The sequence below is a fragment of the Furipterus horrens genome, unplaced genomic scaffold, assembly GCF_987537825.1.
Source record: "Furipterus horrens unplaced genomic scaffold, mFurHor1.1.pri manual_scaffold_4, whole genome shotgun sequence".
In the NCBI taxonomy this organism is placed as follows: Eukaryota; Metazoa; Chordata; class Mammalia; order Chiroptera; family Furipteridae; genus Furipterus; species Furipterus horrens.
The window spans coordinates 6,080,860-6,104,177 of NW_028327174.1; the positions used below are offsets into that span (position 1 = coordinate 6,080,860).

The 23,318-nt window shown below is 38.4% G+C and overlaps 1 protein-coding gene and 1 non-coding gene across 2 annotated transcripts in view; one reads left to right on the forward strand and one right to left on the reverse strand.

Annotated features, from left to right (window-relative positions):
• Positions 1–23,318, reverse strand: part of TNRC6B (trinucleotide repeat containing adaptor 6B) — a 247,397-nt gene that overhangs the window by 200,407 nt on the left and 23,672 nt on the right. The window lies entirely within an intron of this gene.
• Positions 13,469–13,575, forward strand: LOC150010984 (U6 spliceosomal RNA). The gene has a single exon (XR_016510932.1). It is a non-coding gene; the product is annotated as a U6 spliceosomal RNA (small nuclear RNA).

The following is a 23,318-nucleotide window of genomic DNA, read 5'->3' on the forward strand; positions in this document are numbered from 1 at the left end:
GCTCTGCCTATCCTGTGTGCACACCACAAACTGGAAGCATTTAGTCTTTTATAAAAGAATTTTATTTATTTATTTTTAGAGAGAGGGGAAGGGAGGGAGAAAGAGAAGTGAGAAACATCCATGTGCGGGAGATACAGTGATTGGTTGCCTCCCGCATACGCCCCAACTGGGGACGGGCCTGCAACCCAGGCATGTGCCCTGACTGGGAATTGAACCAGTGACCTTTGGGTTTGTGGGACAATGTTCAACCAACTGAGCTACAGCGGTCAGGACACATTTAGTATTGATGAGAATCCTATAGCAACTACCCCAGAATATGAGCAAAGACTACCTCTGGTAGCAACAAATGAGAGACAAGTAACGATACTTGTCCCATCTACCCATTTAAGGCTATTTTGTGGCTCAAATAATAATGACCATGAAAATCTTTTTTTTAAAGTGTGAATCTCTTCTATATGAGGTTTCACTGAACAGGATTACTGTTGGGAAGTGCAAGTCTGGAAAGGGCTTTAAGGGGTAATAGGAACTAATAATGTAAAAATGCAATCTGATATGCTCTAAGATAAGATTTTTATTTTTAGGTTAAAATATTTTGCAGTGAAATTTCCCAATTTTCTCATTTGGTTATTAATGATTTATGAAATGTCAAAACAAACATTTGTGTGTGTGTAAATGTTCACAACAGCATTATCCACAATAGCCCTAAACTGGAAACAACCCAAATGTCCATCAGCTGGTAAATTGATAAATAAACTATGGTTACATCCACCTACGGGAAAACCACAGTGCAACAAAAGGGAACAAACTCCTGATACGTACTACACCACGGGTGAACCTCAAAAACAAAAAGACCACATATTGTTACATGAAATCCACAGTGACAGAAAGTAAATCGGCGGGTGCCTGGGGATGGGAGCGGGAATAAGGATCAGCCGCTCATGGGCACAAAAGGTCTCTTTGGGCTGGTGGAAATGTTCTAAAATTGGGTTGTGACGGCGATTCCATAACTTCGTAAATTTACGAAAATGTTTTCATTGTACACCTAAAATGGGTGAGTTTGGTGGTATGTAAATTATACCACAATAAAGTTGTTTTTAAAAAACAAATATTTGGCACTCTTTTACAGTCAGCTGTAATTCCCACATCTTTAAAATCTCACCCACATATGGGATCAAGTAACACAAGAAGAAAGCATAACAATAAAAAACAGCTTTTAAAAATAAAAAAATTAAAATGGCATATACTAAATATCTTAAAAGCCCCAAAGCACCATCTCTCTACTCATTTCCTAATTCAGAAGCAACAAACAATGATCTTGATAAACAAGCTTTCGCTGTCATGTGTTTATTTCATCCCACCTGTACAAACACAGTCTGGCTTCTCTGCATTTATAATTGCAAATGAAATGTCTGGCATAATGCCTTCCCTGTTTATGGCAAAACAGCGAGCATAATAATAAGATAAATACAGAAAGCACAGTGTATGATGAGATAAAAGAATAATGATATATATTCAATAAGCAGGATTTCTAAATAGGATTTAAAATAACCCTTAGAAATTGACAGTTCTTTATACAAATGTACTTCAGATTAAATTCTACAAGTCCTACAACGCTATCCAAATTAGTGCGCTGAACTGGAATTGTTAAATTGGATACTGTTTAAAGTAGGTCACTGGCTCAGGCTTGAAAGTATTTGGTAATGCAGAGATCTACTTGCAAAGCCGTTTGTCATAATGAGATTTGACTTAGACAAAACAGGAGAAACCACACTGGTTGGGTGTCACCTGTCAGTTGTATTTTATTCAAATAAATTTCATTTTAGATTTATCTCACTGTAGATTTCAGAAGAGGGAAATAAGATGAAAGAAGTGCTTTTCGAAAGAGTAAATATGGTGGCAATGTTTAGAAAACACCTCTTTTGCTTTCTACTCCTCAGTCCCTGGCATCTACTCAGTCTCCAAAGGCCACTGATCTTTCTTTTGAAATGTCTTTCCAGTTTATTCCTTTCTTTCAACTTCTACTCTCACCAATATAATCCTAATTTGTGTCAAGCGGCATCAAAGGGCGAGAAACTGGGAAAAGAAGCCAAACAACAGACCATTAGAGTGGTCTAAAATGTAAGTGAGGAGGACTTGGTTCAGTGGTTCCCAAAGTGCGGTCCCAGCTCAGCAGCAGCAGCATCACCTGGGACCTTAATATAAATATAAACTACCAGGCTTTATCCAGACTCACTGAATCAGAAACTCCCGGGGCAGGGCCAACAACCTGTGATGTTAAGGAGCTCTCCAGGTGCTTCTGATGTAGGCTAAAGTTTTTAAGGATTAGTGGTTTAGAGAGAAGCAGAAGAGGAAGAAATGGGCCAAGAGAAGCAGAGAACTTGGGGACATACTAGACATTTCGACCACAATGTCCCTCCAGTCTGCAACCCAACATATACAAAAAGAACTCTTCCCTAAACCTGCTCTTCCAAGGTTATACATTTCTGATATCACTGCTTCCATTCAATCTCCATTCCCACCAGTCCTCATCAATATACTATTATTGTTAATTCCACAGCTGGGGCTCTAAGCAGTCAAGGAGAAAAAAATGTACCATATGTGGAAAATTGTGCTCAAAAGAGCCCTTCATCGGTGGAGAAAAGATGAGTTATTCAGTAAATGATTTTGGAGTAATGGCTAGTCATTGTGGAGTGGAAAGTGGAAGCTAAATTCCTTACTTTATACATCTTACTCAATACAACAAAATAAAATTTAATATATCAACACTTTAATAAGAAAACACAAAAGTAGTAGACAAAATCATCATAAAAATATTTTTAAAATCTTCAGTGGGAAAGGTCTTTCTAAAAGTATAATTTCACCCATAAGGCATAAAAAATTACTCATAAATTTTACTACATAAAAATCTAAGACTTCTATGGCCAAAAAAAAGATCATAAAATAAAGATATACTAGAAAAATATTTGTAATGCAGAACAGGTAAAGGGCTCTCTCATACTGTTAAGAAAAAGATGAACAAACCTAATAGGTAATTGGACAAAGAATACACAATTCACAAAAGGAAAAAAAAGCATATAAAAAACATAACTCTAATACTTAAAAAATGTTTTCTACCTAGCCAGTTGGCAAAGATTAGGACAGATAATGCTTGAGTGTGGAGAAAGTGGCACTATCAAATACTGACGGTGGGATACAAACTGCCTCTCTACAGCATACTAGAACAACACCTACCAAAATTTAAAATATACACTTCTTTCAGACAGCAATTCTACTTCTAAGGTGAAATTCTACAAAAATATTCACGATGTATTTGTATAATGATGTTCATTGCTACTGCTGCTGTGCTACTTGTAATCCTGAAAAACCTTCCTGGTACTCACTCAGGGACTAGTAATATAAAAGGGATATGATGCAGACAGTAGGAAGAAGGCAAAAGTAACATGGAATATGTTTATAACAGATTAAAAGACCTGTCACAAAACATTATGTCTGGTTTAATCCCTTCTTGGTTTATATACATATTTTATACACACACACACACACACACACACACAGGGTATGGCAAAAGTAGGTTTAAGGTTGTTTGTATAGAAAATACAATAATAAATAATATTTGTTCTTTTCAGAATGGTCTTTTCAGAATAAACTGTTTCACATACACCTATAAACCTACTTTTGCCCAACCCTGTATCATGTATAAAATGTATAATATAGTGCATATATTATATGCTAGAATAAAAGTTTGGGGGAAAAGTTTGGCAAAATATAAAACAACCTTTAAAAACAGTTATCTCTGAGGAAAGGGATGGGGGACTTTTCCATTTACTATTTCATAAACTTCAAGTTCTTTACAAAGAACACAAATTACTCATAATAAAAAATAAATCTAGTTATGTGATTCTTTTGTTCAAAAAGTTCTAAAGCTTCGTAGCCTATAGAGAATATAGTCCAAACTCCTCAGTCAACTATAAGGATGATCCATCGATGCCACCTGATACCCCACCCATGACCAGGGCGAACTTCCCTGATGGAGCAGGTTAGGAAGGGGTAATCTGTTCCCCCACCTTCATTATATCCCACCTACAGCCCAGTCCCTACTGGTCACTCCTGATAACCTTTCCTGCCATTATAAAGTTTTTATCATAATGCAGCACACTGAAATGGCATTCTAATTTGTTCTTTTCAAAATAATGTTAACAGAGCTGCTCAAATAAATAACGGATTCCTTCAACTGCTTTGTGGAAAGTTAAGTTCACATTCCAGTGTACGGGCTGACCAATACAATCCCATCACTGAAACTCAAAATCTAACATGTTTTTATGGCTAATAAATATTTTCAGGTGTTTTATTTTTCTTGTTTTTCACAGCCATTTGTTGGCATATGTCCAGCATCCTATGTAACCCATGGATAAAAAACCATGACAATTGTTCAGGGGCAGGGGCTGATTGGGAAAATGTTTCTGAGAAGACATGAGAGGTGGAGACAGTTTTGGCTGGGGTGTAATGAGGGGCCATCAGGTATTCAGACCACATCCTGATCAAGTTGCACTATTCACCTTGCAAGCTCAAACTCACTCCAGTTGCCAAGGTAGAGCAATATCACACCACGTAAGTGCCAGTGCAAGTCTGACCCAGGGTTCATTGAATTAATGAAAACATCACGTCTCTGCAGGAAATCTGAATGCTTTGCTTGATTAACAGAAACTCTTCTCTAATCATCCATAACAGCAAGTTTCTTAGACTTCACTAGGTAATACCTGAACTTCATCCTAACCCCCTCGTTATGGCTGATAATTGTCCTCACAGACCTCCTGAGAAAGACTGACCATTTCAGGAGTACCCTGTGTCTAAAGATCTAGAATCCAAAGTCCCATAAAATTTTGGCCATGATCCGGGCACTATGTGCCCTGACTGTTAGGAACACCAATGTATTCAATATGGCAGACACTGCTATCTGAAGTCAGCATGGTAGCCATGTTTATATGTTTCCAAGACAATCAATTGGATAAAATACAAATACTTGGGTTTGGGGACAAAGGGGGTACAGAGGAGTTAAGAGTTCATGAAAGGTCGAGGGATTACAGTCATTACCTCAGTTACCTGGTGATGACACGGATGAACTACTGTAATTTTCAACCACATCTGCCTTGAGTGTGAAGGTTATAGGTTATAGTACTTGTAATTTTTTTGTTTTGATGTCCCTCTTCCCTGTGGACTATGGCAGAAATGGGGCACCTTACTCATATTTCTATTCACAGTGCTTGACATAGAGCAGATACTCAGTAAATGTTTGACTTAACCCTTTGAGTGCCAAAGTCGCTGTGAGCGACGCTGACAAAGTTTTGTAAAAGTGCCAGCGTCACTCCCAGCAACTCTTTTATTCGATGGCTATAAATGTAAGTAACAATGGAATAATTTGTATTGTATGTTTTGTTCTCTTTTTTTGTACCTCATGTTATATATTGATATAATTTTTTCTCATGTTGATCCAAATTTCGAATTACGCATGGCACTCAAGGGGTTAATGAAGCATATGCTTTAAGAAAATATACATCACACAGTAAAGGGGCACATGGCAAAAGCTGGTAGTTGTGTACACTTGTACTGCAATCCTTAGCTAGATTTCCCCAACCTTCCTTATGAATATGAGTGGATGTAGCAAAGTATCACAGCTCTGGTCAATGACATACACATCATGAGACAAGGCACACCTTTTGTAGCTCACCTTTCCCACTTCTTCCTGGGGTGGGGATGTTGAGGGATGCAGAGAAGTGACCTTGACACTATCAAGAGATACATCTAATGATGACTAGAATGAATCTGAGACATTAACACCACATTGGAGTGGCTGCAGAGCTTTGGATTATTTCTCAATTTTATGGTGTATAAGAGCAAATTAACCTCTATTTGGTTAAAGCAAAGTTGGATTTTCCATTACATGTAGTTAATTTATTTCCAATTGATAAAATACATAATGTTAGGAGGAAGAATGATGAGGCTACTGTAATAATCCAAAGAACAAAAGTTTTCTCCCAGTAACTGAGTTAGTATAGTCTTCCGTTTCTTTGTGGAAACATAATTGTAAAGATTTCTAGACTGTATGATGTCATTAAATGCAGTCTAGAAATAATTTGAGATGATCTAACCAAATCAAAATGTTTGGAAAGAGTGCTGATGCTTATATGCACTGACACATATTGCAGTATCATCAGCAATGAGACTAACTAAAACAGATCAACTTCAAGTTCACATGAAATTAGCAATCATCTCCTCTCAACTACACGGAAGTGGTAATCAAAACCCAGAGTGGAAAGAAAATTGAAAACATTTCAAAAAAAACATCTGCAGAAGAATGCTACTATTTTAGCTGCATATTAAACTCCTGCTTTGTCAAATATGTTGCGCATTCAACATCTGTCCTTTCCACAGTTAGTGCCTACCAATCTGATGTAAAAGAACACTTTTTGTTTAAGTAACTGCCACTGGGAAATTTTAATCCCTCTCAAGGGCAGTTCAGCTGCAGTTCACATTCACTTTTTCTGAAGAAATAAAAGTAAAACAGCTGTCTTAACCTTCAATACATTATACACAAACTCTCCAGCTATGGGTAATGCATATTTAATTGTTTCATCAAATTCTCATTCAAACTGTTTGTTGTTGTTATTATTTTCACATATCTCATATATTTTCTCCTGCACTTGATGAGCATTTGCTATCTAAATACTATATTTCATCAATTCTCAAATGCACATCTTTTTCTTTACATGTCAACACCTCTGAAATACAGATTTTATGATTAATGCCATCTCTTACAATTAATTGGCAGCATTCTTTTGGTATGTCTTAAAATTTATGGCATCTTATATTTAAAAATATGATAACAGTAACCCCTAACATTCACTGAATGCCTACTATGTGCCAGTCACAATGCTTTACACGTAATAGCACATCTAAGTAGGCATTACTATAATCCCATTTCATACAGAAGTTAACCGAGACAGAGCAGTTAAATAGCATAGCACTGGAAATAGAACTCAAGCTGACTCCAAAGCTTAAGCTCTTAACTACTGTATAATAAATGAAAGCTCAAAAACACTCTTGTATTTTCCTCCATTCATCATAAAAAATGGCCTTTAGAACAGCTTTACCTGGGATGTGGAGGCAAACAAACACAGGAGCCTGTCAGAATGAGGAGACAGAGAAGTATGGCCCAAAAGGGGGGATGGACCAAGGTTCCAGTGGGAGAACTAAGCGACAAGGAGATAGCCAACCTAACAGATGAGGAGATAGAAAACCTCACAGATGCAGAGTTCAAAGCACTGGTGATAAAGATGCCCACAGACTTGACAGATATGCTTAAGTATGGCAAACACATAAGGGAAGAAGTGAAGGCTATGCTAAGTGAAACGAAGGAAAATCCACACAAAACCAATGGTGAAGGGAAGGAAACCAGGGTTCAAATCAATTATTTGGAACACAAGGAAGAAAAAAACAGTCAACCAGTGCAGAATAAGGAAGCAAGAATTGAAAAAAATGAGGAAAACTTCCCAAATTTTGTGAAGGAGATGGGCATACAGATCCAGGAAGCACGGAGGGTCCCGGGCGAGCTGGACCCAGAGGGCACCACACCAGGATGCATCATGATTGAGATGCCAAAGGTGAAAAATAAAGACAGAGTCCTGGGGGCAGCAAGAGAGAGGCGGAGAGTTGCCTACAGGGGGGTGCCTACAGGACTATCAGCTGATTTCTCAGAGGACACTTTGTAGGCAGGAAGGGACTGGCAAGCAGTATTCAATGTGATGAAAGGCAGCCTGCAACCAGGACTACTCTATCCAGCAAGGCTATCACTTAGAATGGAAGGGAAGGTGAAGTGCTTCCCAGACAAGGTAAAGCTAAAAGAGTTTATTATCACCAAGCCATTATTATATGAAATGTCAAAGGGAGTTACATAAGAAAAAGAAGATCAAAACTATGAACACTAAAGTGACAACAAACTCCCAACTATCAACAATTGAATCTAAAAAAAAAAAAAAACTTCCAACTAAGCAAACCAGAATAGGAACAGAATCATAGGTAATGGGATCATTTGGAGGGTTATCAGCTGGGAGGGGGAAAGGGCAGAAATGGGGATATGGTGTAGTGATTAAGAAGCATAATTGGCTGTTACAAAATAGACAGGGGGAAGTTAAGAATAATATAGGAAACGGTGAAGCCAAAGAACTTATATGCACGACCCATGGACATGAACTAAGGGGGGTGGGATTGCTGGAGGGAAGGGGGGGTACTGGGCAGAGGGGAGCAAAGGGGAAAAAACTGGAACTATTGTAACAATATAATCAATAAAATATATTTTAAAAAACTTTTTAAATGGCCTTTAATTCAAAATGTTTTGATTTTGTCATCATACTTAAAAGATGGTTATTTTCTTTTGCCACTTGGACAACAAAATTCTGTCTTATGGTTTCCACTGTTGCTAATGAGAAGTCAGCTATCAGTTGATAGTCTGAGAGTAATCTGCTTTCTCTTTCTCACCACTATTAAGGTCTTATATTTCTCTTACTTTATCCTGCTTGAACTTCCTAATTCAAAGGATTCAGGTTTTTCATCAATTTTGGAAAATCTCAGTCACTATCCCTTCAAATATTGCCTTGCCCCCATTTTTTCTATTATCTCCTTCTAGAACTCTGATTAGATGTTATTTTAGGCTTCATTGTATCTTCCATGCAACTTTATTTTTCTTTTATTTTTTCTCTTTGTCTCTCTGCGTTTCGTGTAGGCAATTTTTTAGCTTTATCTTCTAGTTCACTAATTCTCTCTCTATATGTGTCTAATCTGCTGCTTAATTTGTCAATTAACTACTAAGTTCAATAATCATGTTCTTCATTTTGAAATGGTTCTTTTTCAAATATAACCAGTTATTATTTTAACTGCTAATCAAATAGCTCTCTGGCAACACACAGCAGCTGAAAAACTCAACCTTGATATATAGGGCTTTCAACCTGGTTAATTCTTTTCTTTTTTAAAATGTATTGACTTTAAGAGGGGGGAGGAAAGGAGGGAGGTGGGGAGGAGGGGGAGAGACAGACTGATTTGTTGTTCCACTTATTTATGTACTCATTGTTTGATTCTTGCATGTGCTCTGACCAGGGATCAAACTCCCAACCCTGGCATATCAGGATGACACTCTAACCAACTGAGCTACCTGGGCAGGGCTCAATCTGGTTAATTCTGATGATGTCAGTTACATAGTTACACTTCTAATCTCTGCTTTTATTTCTTTAAATATGTTATGTTTATTTTATGCTTAGTTTCCAGTCATTACAATATTATAGTCTTTTCAAATTGGATGATTTTTATTGTTTTTGCTGACTCGCTTCCTCACTGTTACTTCTTGTTTCCTAAGTGTTTTTTCATTATGGGTTTCTATTCTGTGTAATTTTATTTGTGGGACTTTTTTGAGACCCAAATAGGGTATTTTTTTCTTCTGAGAATATTTGTGTTGCTCTGGCAGGTTCCTGAAGGCACTACTAACTCAAGAACAATTTAAAGTAAATTAGCCTGAGTTCTGAGTTCTTCATGCCACACAGATAGTATGCATTCAAGTTTCACATCCATACACAGGAAAGTTTATGGTTATGAATTCTCAGGTGAGATTTAAAACTTTTTATTACGAAAGAATTTAACACAAAAGTAGGCACAATAATATAATGAACCTTCATGTCTTCATTATCAGCTTAAATAACTGTTAATTCCTGGCTAACACTGTTCCATCTGTATCCAACTCACATCTGTCTCCCTGCCTCTGTGTTAAGTTTTAAAGCGAATCCATTTCACTGATAAACACATCGGTATTTATCTCAAATATACTGAAACTTTTAAACATTCACAAAACCACCATTACACTTAAAAATATAAATAATAGCCCTGGCCAGTATGGCTCAGTTGGTTGGAGCATCATCCCATGAACCGAAAGGTCATGAGTTTGATTCCTGGTCAAGTCACACATCTAGGTTGCGGGTTCAGTACCCAGTCAGGACATGTGAGAGGCAGCTAATCAATGTTTTTCTCTCACATCAATGTTTCTCTCCCATTCTCTCTCTCCCTCCCTCTTCCTCTCTCTAATATCAGTGAGCATGTGCTTGGTTGAAAAACTGTGTGTGTGTGCGTGTGCGCGCATTAAGTAGCCCTGGCCAGGTAGCTTAGTTGTTCTGATATGTCAAGGTTGTGGGTTCAATCTCTAGTCAGGGCACATACAAGAAAAAACCAGTGAGCCCTGGCAACGCAGCTCAGTTGGTTGGAGCGTCGTCCCATAAGCCAAAAGGTTGCAGGTTCAGTTCTGTCAGGGCACATACCAAGGTTGCAAGTTTGATGCCCAGTTGGGGTGCATATGGGAGGCAACTGATTGACGTTCCTCTCACAGCAACGTTTCTCTTTCTCTCTGTCTGCTTCTCTCTCTCTCTCTCTCTCTCTCTCTCTCTCTCTCTCTCTAAAATCAATACTCATATCCTCAGGTGAGTATTAAAAAAAGAAAGCAACAACCAGTGAATTCATAATTAAGTGGAACAACAAACTGGTGTTTCTTTCTCTCTAATCAATCAATAAAAAATATTAATAATAGTCCCAATACCAGCAAGTAACCAGTGGCTATTCAAATTTCCAATTGTCTAATAAAGGTCATATAAAGTTGTTTGTTTGCTTTGATGTGTTTTTCCTTTACAATTTATTTGTTAAGAAACGAGGTTGTTTGTCCTGTAAGGATTTTCAGTCTGAATTTTTCTTACTGGACCCCTTGCGCCCCTGGTCGTGGTGGTATTTAACATGTTTCTCTGTCCTCTGTAATTTTATAAATTAGTACCTTGATTTGAAGCCAGAGCAATATGTATAGGAAAATAAAGATATATGATTAATGTAGCACTAGCAAATGTTTATCAATAAGCTTTTACTTTTAAAAAATCATTATGAACTCAATTGATCAGTTAATGTTTTTATTGGTATTCAAACTGTCTCATCACTTGCCAAAGGGAGTCCCTTCATGTGTTCTCTGAATCCTTTCGATATGACCCTCGTCATAACCTTCGATAACTTCCTTGCTATATCGTATAATAAGAAATTTAAATGTTATCTGTACAATTCCTGCGGCAGGCCGGGATCAACTTAGCCAAGGAACTATGCTTCCTTTTCATGAGAATTGGTATCACAAGACCATAATGTGGGAACTAGGGTTACACATTGCTACTAGGTCAGACATTGTTACCACGTCTTTTCAGTGTAATGAATTAGCAGGGAGATTTTTTTAAGACAAAATATATCAACAGTTTATAATGAAACTTCCAATTAAAAATCATGTTAATCAACAGACTGAGAAGACAAGCCACAGGAAGAAAGAAAATATTTGCAAAAGACCTATATAATGAAAAACCATTATCCAAACATACAAAAAACTCTTAAAGCTCAACAATAAGGAAATGAACAACCAAATTAAAAAATGGACAAAAGACCTGAACAAGAAACCTCACCAAAGAAGACACAAAGATAGCAAATAAGCATATTAAAAGATGCTAAACACTGTATGTTATCAGGTAGTCACAAATTAAACAACAATGAGATACTACTACACGTCTATTAGATTGGCCAAAAACTAAAACACTAAACACCAAATGCTGAAATGCTGGTAAGGATGTGGAGCAACAGGAATGCTCATTCATGTCTGGTGGGAATGCAATATGGTACAGCCACTTTAGAAGATGGCTTGGTGGTTTAACTAAACATAGTCTTAGAATCCAGCTAATTGCACTCCTGGATATTTACCCAAAGGAACTGAAATTTTTTCCAAAGGAACTGAAAACTTACCCACACAAAAACCTGCACATTGATGTTTATAGCAGCTTAATTCACAGCTGCTAAAACCTGAAGCAACCACGATGTCCTTCAGTAAGTGAACAGATAAACCTGTACATCCAGGAAATTAAATATTATTCAGTGCTAAAAAGAAATGAATTATCAAGCCACTAAAAGACATTTAAGAAAACTTAAATGCACGTCACTAAGTGAAAGAAGCCAATCTGAAAAGGCTACATACTGCATGATTCTAACTATATGACATCTGGAAAAAGTAAAACAATGGAGGTAGGAAAAAGATCAGACGTTGTCAAGGGCTCTTGGGGAGCAAGGGATGAATAGGGGGAGCACAAAGGATTTCGAGGGCAGTGAAACTATTCTCTATAATAACTTAATGAAGGATGCATGTCATTTGTCAAACCTATGGAATGCACTACACCAAGAGTGAGCCCTAATGTAAACTATGGACTTTGGGTGATGATGATGTGTCAGTGTTAGGTTCACAACTGTAACAAGTGCACCGGTCTTATGCATCATAGGGGTGCCTGAAGGAGAAAAGAAAGAGCAAGAAATTGGAAACCTACTTGAAAAAATAATGAAAGAAAACTTCCCTAATTTGGTAAAGTAAATAGACATGCAAGGCCAGGAAGCTCAGAGTCCCAAACAAGATGGATGCAAAGACCCCACTCTAAGATACATCGTAATTAGAATACCAAAGGCTAAAGATAAAGAGAATACTAAAAGCCTACAGGGGAGTTTCCATAAGACTGTCAGCTGATTTCTCAAAAAGAAACTTTGCAGGCTAGAAGGGATTGGCAAGAAATATTCAGTCATGAAAAGCAGGGACCTATAGACAAGATTGCTCTACCCAGCAAAGCTTTCGTTTAGAATAGAAGTGTAGATAAAGGAGTTCATCATCACCAAACCATTATTATATATGAAATGTTAAAGGAACTTATTAAAGAAAAAGATCAAAACTCTGAACAATAAAATGACAATAAATACATATCTATCAACAATTGAATCTTAAAAACAAACTAAGCAAACAAGAAGAACAGAGGCAGAATCATGGATGCGAAGAGCATTTGGATGGTTGCCAGATGGGAGGGGTGTGGGGGATGGGTGAGGAGGGGAGGGGATTAAGAAGCACAAACAGGCAGTCACAGAATAGCTATAGGGATGTAAGTACAGCACAGGGAATGGAGCAGCCAAAGAACTTACACGCATGACCCGTAGACATGAACAATGGTGGGGGGACTGCCTGAAGGAGTGGGGCGTGCCAGTTGGAGAGGGGCAAAGGGGGAAAAACTGGGACAATTATAATAGAATAATTGATAAATATATAATTTTAAAAAGAAGAGAGGGGATCCTAGAGATAAAAACAGATTTAAAAAGCATATCAACCGCCCTGGCGGAAGCAGCTCAGCTTGTGGGAGCGTAAACTGAAAGGTCACGGATTGGATTACTGATCAGGGCACATGCCCAGGTTGCAGGTTGGGTCCCCAGTCAGGGTACGAATGATAGGCAACCGATCGATGTTTCTCTCTTTCCCTCCCTTTCCCTCTCTCTAAAATCAATAAGTATGTCCTTGGGTAAGGAGTAAAAAAAAAAAAAAAAACCGTATCAACCAGTGGTCCTTCCACAGCACATATACTAAAACTGGAACGATACAGGGAAGACTAAGTGTGGCCCCTGAGCAAGAATAACATGCAATTCGCAAAGACTTCCCTATTTTTTTCAGGGCACATGCAGGAGGCACCGATCGATGCTTCTCGCATCAATGTTTCTCTCCCTTTCTCTCTCCATTCCTTTTCCTCTCTAAAATCAGTGAGGGTATCCTCAGGTGAGGATTTAAAACAAACAGAAATCCTATCAACCCAATGGCACATTGATTCTTGTATGGATCCTGATGCAAATGAACCAACTTTACAAAATCAGGGGAAATGTGTGAACTGGGTTTTTTTGGTGTGATATTAAGGAATTATTAATTTTTTAGATGTGATAATGAGATTATATTTGTGTGTTTTTTTAAAAGAGTCCTTACCTTTTAGAGGTGCACACCAGAATATTTACAAATACTCTGAGACGCTGCAGTCCGGTAAGGTCTATCTAGGGCTAGAGGGCCTCCCTCCACAATGGCTCCCTCACACGGTGACTGGTAGCCAGTGACCTCAGAGCCTCTCCATGCGAATCTTTCCTCGGGCTACTCAAGTGTCCTCCTCCCAGTGTGGCAGGCTGCCTTCCCTCAGAGTGAAGGGAGTACAGCCTTTTATGACCTAGCACCAGGAATCACACTCCATTATTGCTTCAGTCCCCTATTGGTCACACGGGTCAGTCCTACTTAAAGTCAGAGAGGGTTACACAAAGGCATGAGCACCATGAGATGAGGATCAGCAGGGCCATCTTGAAGGCTGGCAACCTGCCAATGACGTTCAAAAGCCTCCATCACCTGGCTCCCCCTGAGTACCACCCTCACTTCATTTCACCCTTTCTGGGTCCAATAAACTCCAGCTTTACTGGCCTCCTTCTGTTTCTCAAAGATGAGGGTTTATATTCAGTTTAGAACTTTTTCCTCTACCTGGGTTATTTGCTCCAGGTATCATCTTATCATAAATGTCACCTCCTCAAGGAGGCCTTCCCTGGCCACCTAGTCCAAAGAAGTTATCTACCCCCTTTCTAACTCAGAACTCAATTTAATTCTTTGTAGAACACTTATTACTATCTGATATTTTAGTGCATCTGGCTCAGTGTTAAACTTCCCAGCACAATTAATCATCACATTCAGTAAAAATTCAACATCTAAATGGGTAACCTAGCCAAACGCCCTGGCCTCTTGGCTCTGTAAACTGCTCAGTTCCAGGGACCTTTTCCTTCCCTCTGCCTCAACCACAGCCTCCCACTGCCACACCAAACTCAGTCCATCCTGCATCGCCTCCAAACTCAATCCACCGTTGGATCCTTCTAGTTCCCTTGCTCAAGTGCCCCATGAAAACACCTTTTCAAGGGCCACGACACCTTCAATCCCCTTATGCAATCTTCCCTCTCTTTTTTTTCTCTTTATCTAATTTAGATTTCATAGTTCAGCATTATAAACACTCTCTTGCAAGAACCCTCAACTCTCTTCCAAGTTCTCTTTCAAACTCCATAGTCCCAAAACTCAAGAAACTGCCTTAGCCACACCAAAAAAATGTGGATGAAAAGGCATTCACTAGGCAGATTATGCTCAGCACAAATTCCAGGTCACTAAATGGGCCCTCAGTCTTACCTGGTAATTACACTGCCTTTCACTAATAAACTGGCTTCCTAATTCCTCTCCTCTCCAAGAAGGCTCCTTCTTACCCATTTTCCACTCCTCTACAACCCTCTCATCCCGTTTAGCTAAGGTCCTTGACTCTTATTGGAACTTAAAAGCCTAAACCTAAAAATCTGTCATCTTCCCATGACCAAGTATGTAAACCTACCTGAATCTTCACCCACTGTCCCTTCTTTCAACAGAAGTGACCCTCCGCCTCCTTTTGAAGAACAACCCTTCCATTTATACTCCTGATCCCAGTCCTTCTTCCCTACTCATAAACTGCAATCTCACAATTATCCCCTCTTTTCCCTCCATCAATAATCATCCACTCTTTTCTGGATCATTCTCATCAGCATATAATTAAGCTCTAGGATGCCCCTTCCTGAGAACAAGAATTCTCCTTTGACTCCATACCCTCCTTCAGGTACTACTCCATTTCTCTACTCCCTTCACAGCCAAACTTCATTACAATGGTTAAATAAAAAAATGCTATTTACACTTTCTCAACTCCCATGCATGCTCTGTTCAATCGATTCCAATATGACTTGTGTGTCTATCACCAGCAATATCCATCCTGCCAATCTAAAACCAGTCCATGCCCTCATCTCACTGGGCCTCTCAGCAGCACTAAATTGGGTTAATCACCCCCTCCTTCTTGAAATAATTTCTTGATTTCATTCAAATAATGGTTGTTGACCCAGGCACTGGTCTGGGCATTGGCTGAGATATAGGGCCTCTGTGGCACGTCACTCTCCTGATTTTCCTTCTGCGATGGTGACTCCTTCTTCTTTCTCATCTTCATCCTGCTGACCTATCCTCTAAATGTTAAGTAATTCAGAACTTAATACCAAGCCTCCTCTTCTTTACTATTTCCTTAAATGACATTATCAATTCCCATGGTTTTAATTATTATCCTTACAGTGGAACTTTCAAATTTATATACGTAGTCTGGAACTTTCCTTAAAATTGGTTCCATTATACTCAATAACTTACTTGCCACTTGGACATCTCAAACTTAATATGATCAAACTTTAACTCTCGACCTGCCTCCCAAAACATTCCTGAGTTAGTAAGTTTCAGTAAATAACACTATAGCTCTCAAGTCATTAATCCTGATTCCTTCCTCCCTCCCTCCTCTTCTACTTCTTATCTATTAGCAAGTCCTACTGAGTCTGTCCCCAACATATATCTCAAATGCACTCACCATCTCCTTCTCTTTCGCTATTATCATCTCTTGCCTAAACTGCAATAGCTTCCCAACAGGCCTCTCTGCTCCCACCCTTGTCTCCCTTCTGATCATCTTGTTCCCTGATTACAGGTCTTCAACAGCATCACAATGTAACAGGAATAAAATCTAAACTCAAGATCTTAAGTGATGATACGGACTCTGCTTATCTGCTTTCTAACATCGCCTCTCTCCATTCTTCCTCACTCTGATACAGCCGCACTGACCTTTCGGTTTCTTGACTATGGTAAGGCTCGCTCTCCTGTGGCTTGGCACATGCTACTCCCCCCTCCGTCAGGGTCACCCTCACCTCTGACTGGCTCCTTCTCAATCTCAAGTCTCAGCTTAAACGTACACTCCCCAGACCATTTAATCTATGATGGTCCTCCCTGAAAGTTTCTAACGCAGCCTTTATTTATTTTCTTCATAGCACATAATATTTTATAATTATTTACCTAAAAACTTACTTTGAAAATTTACAAACATAAACAAAAGTAGAACAGTATGAGACCACAGATTTCAGTATTTTTCTTTTATATTTTTACTACTTCCCCTGCTAGACTGTAAACTCCAATGGAAAGACTGTATCTTTTTCTCTTTTTCACCCGGGCCTTGCACAGTACCTGGCTCAAGATAAACACTCAACAAATTTTTTGTTTTCAATGAGAAGGAAAGTTAAAGATTACTCTAAAGTCAATAGCATAACTAAGAAAAGCGAAACAAAGAGGGAAGAGTTTTGAGGACAGCTGGTAATTTATTCATCAGCCTACTCCCTGCCAAGCTCTGTGCTAGGTATTGGGTTTCAGAGATAAATAAGAGAAAGTCTTACACAAAGTCTAGTGGAGACAGATATATAATAAGAAGTAGTATTTATTCAGGGCCACCTATGTTCTGGATATAGAGCTAAGCATTTTAAAAGTACTATCTCACTTAGTCCTACAGCAACCCTACAAGGAACTGTTATAATCCCCATCTTGCCCCCAAGGAAACTGAGGCTTACAAAGGTTAAATAATCGGTAGCAGGTTACAAAGCTAGAAAGTGGTAAAATCAGATACAGAACTGAGGCTACTAAATGCTAAAGCTAAGCCACTAAGTAGCACTCACTACACGTACAGATGTGTTCTATGCTACAGAGCACCATGAAAAACGTCACAACAGAGGCGTGCACGCGACACGATGGAAGTAAGCGGGAACTCGGAAGAGGAGAAAGGCAAAAGGGCGATCTCTGAGTGCAGTCTGACATTTTAAGCAGGAAATGGCTAGGTGACACGGTCTGAGGAAATAGTATGTGCAAACAAGAACGTAGGCACTTGAAGGAGCACCGTGTACCCAGGATACTTCGAAGAATTTCTGTTTTATTTTTAAAAACTGAGTGTAATGAATAGCACTGAGCTAGGGAGCTTTGGATGGGAGACAGAAGAGGAAACATTGTAAGACTGTTGTGCCTGAAGCACTATGAAGGCATAAAGGAAGAGGCCATTTTTTGTTTGTGTTTTTTGCAGACTGGGGTAATCTGGGAAAGTTTCACAGAGGAGATAAACCTTTGCTGGATCTTGAAGGACAAATTAACCATTTTGGAAGAAGGCAGGCAAAGGGAATGATTTACACAAAGGCGTGGGCATGACCAGATTTTGAGGGACTAGACTTTGGGTGAGTGGCAAGAGATGAGGCTGGCAACCAGGGCACAGATGGGATCTTCAACGTCGCTGTTTATTACTGTAAGATTAGATAACGCCTAACAAAAATGTTCCAGAGCCAGTTATTAAAATAGCATGGTCCTCACAAACGAATACATAACCAAGCGAAACCTAGAGACAGACCTATCTACACGTGCACTGGAATTTAGTGTATAATCAAGGTGGTGTTCAGGTCAGCGGAGAAAGGATAAGTCATTTAATAAATGCCATTGGGACAACTGGTTATCCATTTGAAAAATATCCTTAGACCCTCCTCCTTCATATTATGTAAGAAAATAAACTTCATTTAGATTTGAGATTAAATATAAATAATAAAACCATAAATCTCTTAAAGGTAAAATAATATTTTATGGAATAGAATATAAATTCTATAGGAATTTCCCAGTTAAAACAGGAGACTTCAAAGAAATTTTGTTCTGGTAGCAGACTAATGTGGCTTGCTTGCCAACATGAAGGTTATCAAATTCACCCTGCTGGAAAAGACAGGAAGCCCTGGTCCAAAGCAGTGCTTCCCACATCTTTCTGCTAGTCAGAACGACCAGGGGAGGAGCTCTGTAAACCCCCTGGAAGCATACCAGAGCTTCTAAGTGGAGGGAGAGGTCTAAAAGAGAGACCTTCCACCCTGGCTGGTGTGGCTCAGTGGATTGAGCACTGACCTGTGAACCAAAAGGCCCCTGGTTTGATTCCCAGTTATGGGCCAGGTCCCCAGTTGGGAGCCTGCAAGAGGCAACCAATTGGTGTCTCTCTCTTACATCAATGTTTCTCTCCCTCTCTTTCTCCCTCCCTTCCACTCTCTAAAAATGAATAAATAAATTTTAAAAGACAAAAAAAAACAAAAAAAAAGACTTTTCTTTAATAAAAGTCTTCATTTAAAAATAAACACTGATTTTCAGTAGTTTTAGTCAGTGATTAATCAGTAATTTTATTAAGAAACTGAAAAAGTACTTTAATCAAAGTCGTTAAGTAGGAAAGTAGTATGGACACTTTGTGAGAGAAGTATCCACTAACTATATCCAACTTTACCTTTAGCTTTAGACAAAGTATATTTTTTGAGCATTAAAAACACACATATACCCTGTGACCCAGCATTTCTTATAGAGAGTTAGCTAATTAACTATGGATATGTGCAAAGACAGATGTATAAACTTACTCATTACAATGCCATCAATAATAATAATAAGTTGGAAATAAGCTAGAATCAGTATGGGAAATTATTATATATCCATATAATGAAATACATTGTAGCCATTAAAAACGGAGTCTATTAACATGGAAAAATGTTTACAACGTATATTGAGTAGATAAAGCAGATCTTGATGCAATATGTATTGTATTGCTCATTTTTGTGGAAAAAATTTATACAAATAAAGTTTATATATATTATACATATAATATATGAGATCTGTCTGGAAAAAGTCCCCATTTCTAGTATAACGAGAATGGTATGTGCGACATTGATGTAACCTGGCAGCCATGGAGAGCAGCCAGGAATGCACATGTGTGAACAATGACAACTTCACTGTAATAGTCGGCGGGGGTGGTGGATGCTGCTGAGTGAGCATGTGTACTGTGTGGCCATCGCATTCAAAATGACTGAATGAGTAGCGCAATGAATCTGCATCAATTTTTGCATTAAGCTTGAACATTCTTCTGCAGAAACTATTCAGATGACTCAGAAGGCCACAGCTAAGTGCAACTGGTGACTGGCAGCTTCATCACAACAACACTCCCACTCATGCATCAGGTCTCCTGAAGTTTTTTGGCAAAACAGTGTATCACCCAGGTGACTCGGCCCCCCTACAGCCCAGATTTGGCACCCTGTGACTTCTAGCTTTTCCCAAAAGTAAAATCACCTTTGAAATGAAGGAGAGTTCAGGCCATTGGTGAGATTCAGGAAAATACTACGGGACAACTGATGGCGAATGGGAGAACTGCGTGAGGTCCCAAGGTGCCTGCTTTGAAGGGGACTGAGGCATCTCTGTCCTACGTACAATGCTTCTTGTATCTTCTTCAATGAATATCTAGTTTTCATAAGACATGACTGGATACCTTCTGGACCTTGTATATATAAGATACGAGAATGGTTATCACCAAAATGTTAAAAGTGATTATCTCGGTGTAGTGGGATTATAGTGATCAAGGGCAATGTGTATATTCTAAAATTGTCTACGATAACTCTGACCTGTGTGGCTCAGTTGGTTGAGCATTGTTCTGCAAATCCATAGGTTGCCGATTTGACTCCCAGTAAGGGCACAAGCTGGGGTTGCAGGTTCAATCCCCATTCTGGGTGCATATGAAAGGCAACAGATAGATGTTTCTCCCCCATTTCAACCTTTCTCTCCCTCTCTTTCTCCCTCCCTTCCCTTCTCTCTGAAAACAAAATCTTAAAAAAATAAAATAAAATAAAATTATCTACAATAACTTTATTATTCATGTAATAAAACATCTTTTTTCCTAGTTATCTGTGTTCCATTCCCATCACACAAAGTAAAAGCAATGACAAACTCTTGCAGCCTGGCAAATGCCAAAACTGAATCACAGTATTTGTGGTTTGAAAATAAAATTTCTAATGGTTTTTCTAAGAAAAGGGTAACAGCAGACTGGCACTTTCCTAACAGACTGGAAGTAGAAAGTCTCTAGTGTTTCAGTGGTATGAAAGGAATGCCTTAGCTTCCTGTTGGTAAGGAATTATTTCCTTGGTCTTACCTCCTGATTGGGTTCAATAAGGTCATGAATGAAAACTGTTTAGTATTTCACTTAGCTCTCAATATGTGTAAGTGTCTAATAGGCAGACTAGGAGGAGCACTTAATTTGGGTTCTAGAAATTACCACATAGTATAGCAGCTGTGTGGTGCTAAACTATTTACTTAGTTACTTTACTTCTCTGAAATGCAACCTGATCTTCCGCAGACTGAGAACAATGATAATCCTAGACTCCTCTCCCACAGGGAGCCTGCAGTGGGAATTGAATGAGATCATCTTCCTCTGTAAGCCACTCAATAAATATTTGCGGAATGAGTAAATGAATATACCATATACAGTAAGTGTTTCATACATCTATAAATATAATGAACACTGCAAAATATCCCACCACTCAGAGTTATAACAACCACTAAAACTACACAGTATAGATTCATATCTAAAATTCTATAGGTCCACGACTCTTCACGCTTCTAAAACACACATCGAGGATGTAATAAGAGTCCTGGGGGAAAGGCTGATGCACTCCCTTTGGCTTCTTCCACCTCTCCTTTCCACTCCTTTTCTCTGCTATCAAAAACAAGTACATAGGGAAGGACTGGTTCTCTCTGTATGACTCAAATCAATGAAAGGCTCTCCTCTTTCCAAATATTTTGATCAAAGGCTACATTTTAAATATAAAGGTATTCACCCTTCTTCCTGAAATACGGGAGAATTTTACCACCCTAAATTCAAAATTTCACTTCCTAGTCAAATAAGCATTCCTCCAAAACCATTCTTTAATTTCCCAATGAATATGCTCTCTGCCTTCTCTCCACCGCCATAAGATTTTTTTTGTACTTCCCTTGCACAATAGTACTTATGGTCACACTTCGTTATAAGTATCTGTACACATGTTACCTCACAAGTGCCAGGGGGACTGTCTTTGAGAGGTCGTGAAGCTTAGCATATTATAAACTACCTGATAAACACCCAGTAAAAATTGAGTGCATGAATGGGTGATGACACATTAGGAATTTAATATCACCTTAAGAGGTTGAAGCCTGAGTCAGAATAACTACGATGGCAGTAACTGAGACAATATACAATTTTACTTAAATGCATTCATTTGGTAAATATGTCAAATACAGTCCAAGGTATGCCATGAAAAGACCCAATCTCTACCTTCAAGGAGTGTATAATCCTATTAATACTCAATTGTATTATTTTTACATTTTATTTTGATATATTTTTAGTACAGAAGAGTTGCAGAGATCTTATAGAGTTCTCACATCATCTTCACCCAGCTTTCCCTAATGTCAATGCCTTATGTTGTAACCATGGTACAATCAGTGAAACTAGGAAACTAATAAGGCTAAAAAACATACTATAAACTTTAATCTGATTTCCCCAGTTTTTACATAAATGTCTTTTTTTCTGTTCCAAGATCTCTCATTACATTTCGTTGTCATGTCTCAGTCTCCTCTCAATTACATTTTTAATAACTTTTTTCCTGTTTATAGTAATACATGTTTTCTGGAAAGTCAAAAAAAAAAAGAAAAAATAATAATGAAATCTCTGATACCACTCCCCCAAAGAGATAAGCACTCCTAACATCTATAACCTACTGGTCATTTCCATGTGTGTACACAAATAATTCTGCTTTTTTTAAAACCAGGAATCTTAATCTATAGCCTTTTGCATCTTTTCTTATCATTGTTTCAGAAACGTTTTTTTATATCTTCAAAAATTCTTTTAAAATAATTATAATGATAGCATAGGTTCCAGTATTACAATGATTCAGAATTTAATCACTTCCCTGTTGTTGGACAGGTAAGATGTTTCCCTTTTTATACTACTCTAAGTAAGAGTACGGCGAATATCCTTAAATATGAAAACAGTGTAGGGTAATATATATTATGATGAATAAGTAAAGGTATTAGTGACACGGCCAGGAGAACCACCAAAACCTAGCTTTGAGCAGTAGAAAAATCAGAAAGTGCTTGTTGGAGGAGGTATCTATGAGCTGGATTCTGAAGAAGTTTATTCCTTCGTTCATTAGTATTTAACCAAACAACATTTATTAAATGCCTTTAACACCCAATTACTATACTGGAATCCCGGGATACAAAGGGACTAAGGGAGGCTCTGCAGAGGCCTTAGTGTCTCATCAGGAGGAGGCAGACACTTAAAAACCACAACACAGAGGTAAGTGCTACTATCAACAGTGCTGTGTTTGAACAAAATGCTCTGGGAGCACAGAGAATGTATTGTAAGAATCAACTGAAAAAGCAGAAAGAATTATACTTGGGTTGGTAATACATACAAAAGAGGTTCTAGTGAAGTATGACTTCAACGTGTGCTAACAATATGAAGGAATTCCTTAAAACAGGTAAATTATTAATAGGGATGCAAGGTACCCAGATAGAGAGACGTTATAATAGTTCAATTCTATTCCATACTGGGGAAACCACAGCTAGTACCACTTTCATTTCTGAGAGCACTATGTGTTTAGTCAACTTTATTGAGATATGTCACAATGAAATGTACTCACGTAAGAGTACAGTTTGATAAATTCTGACA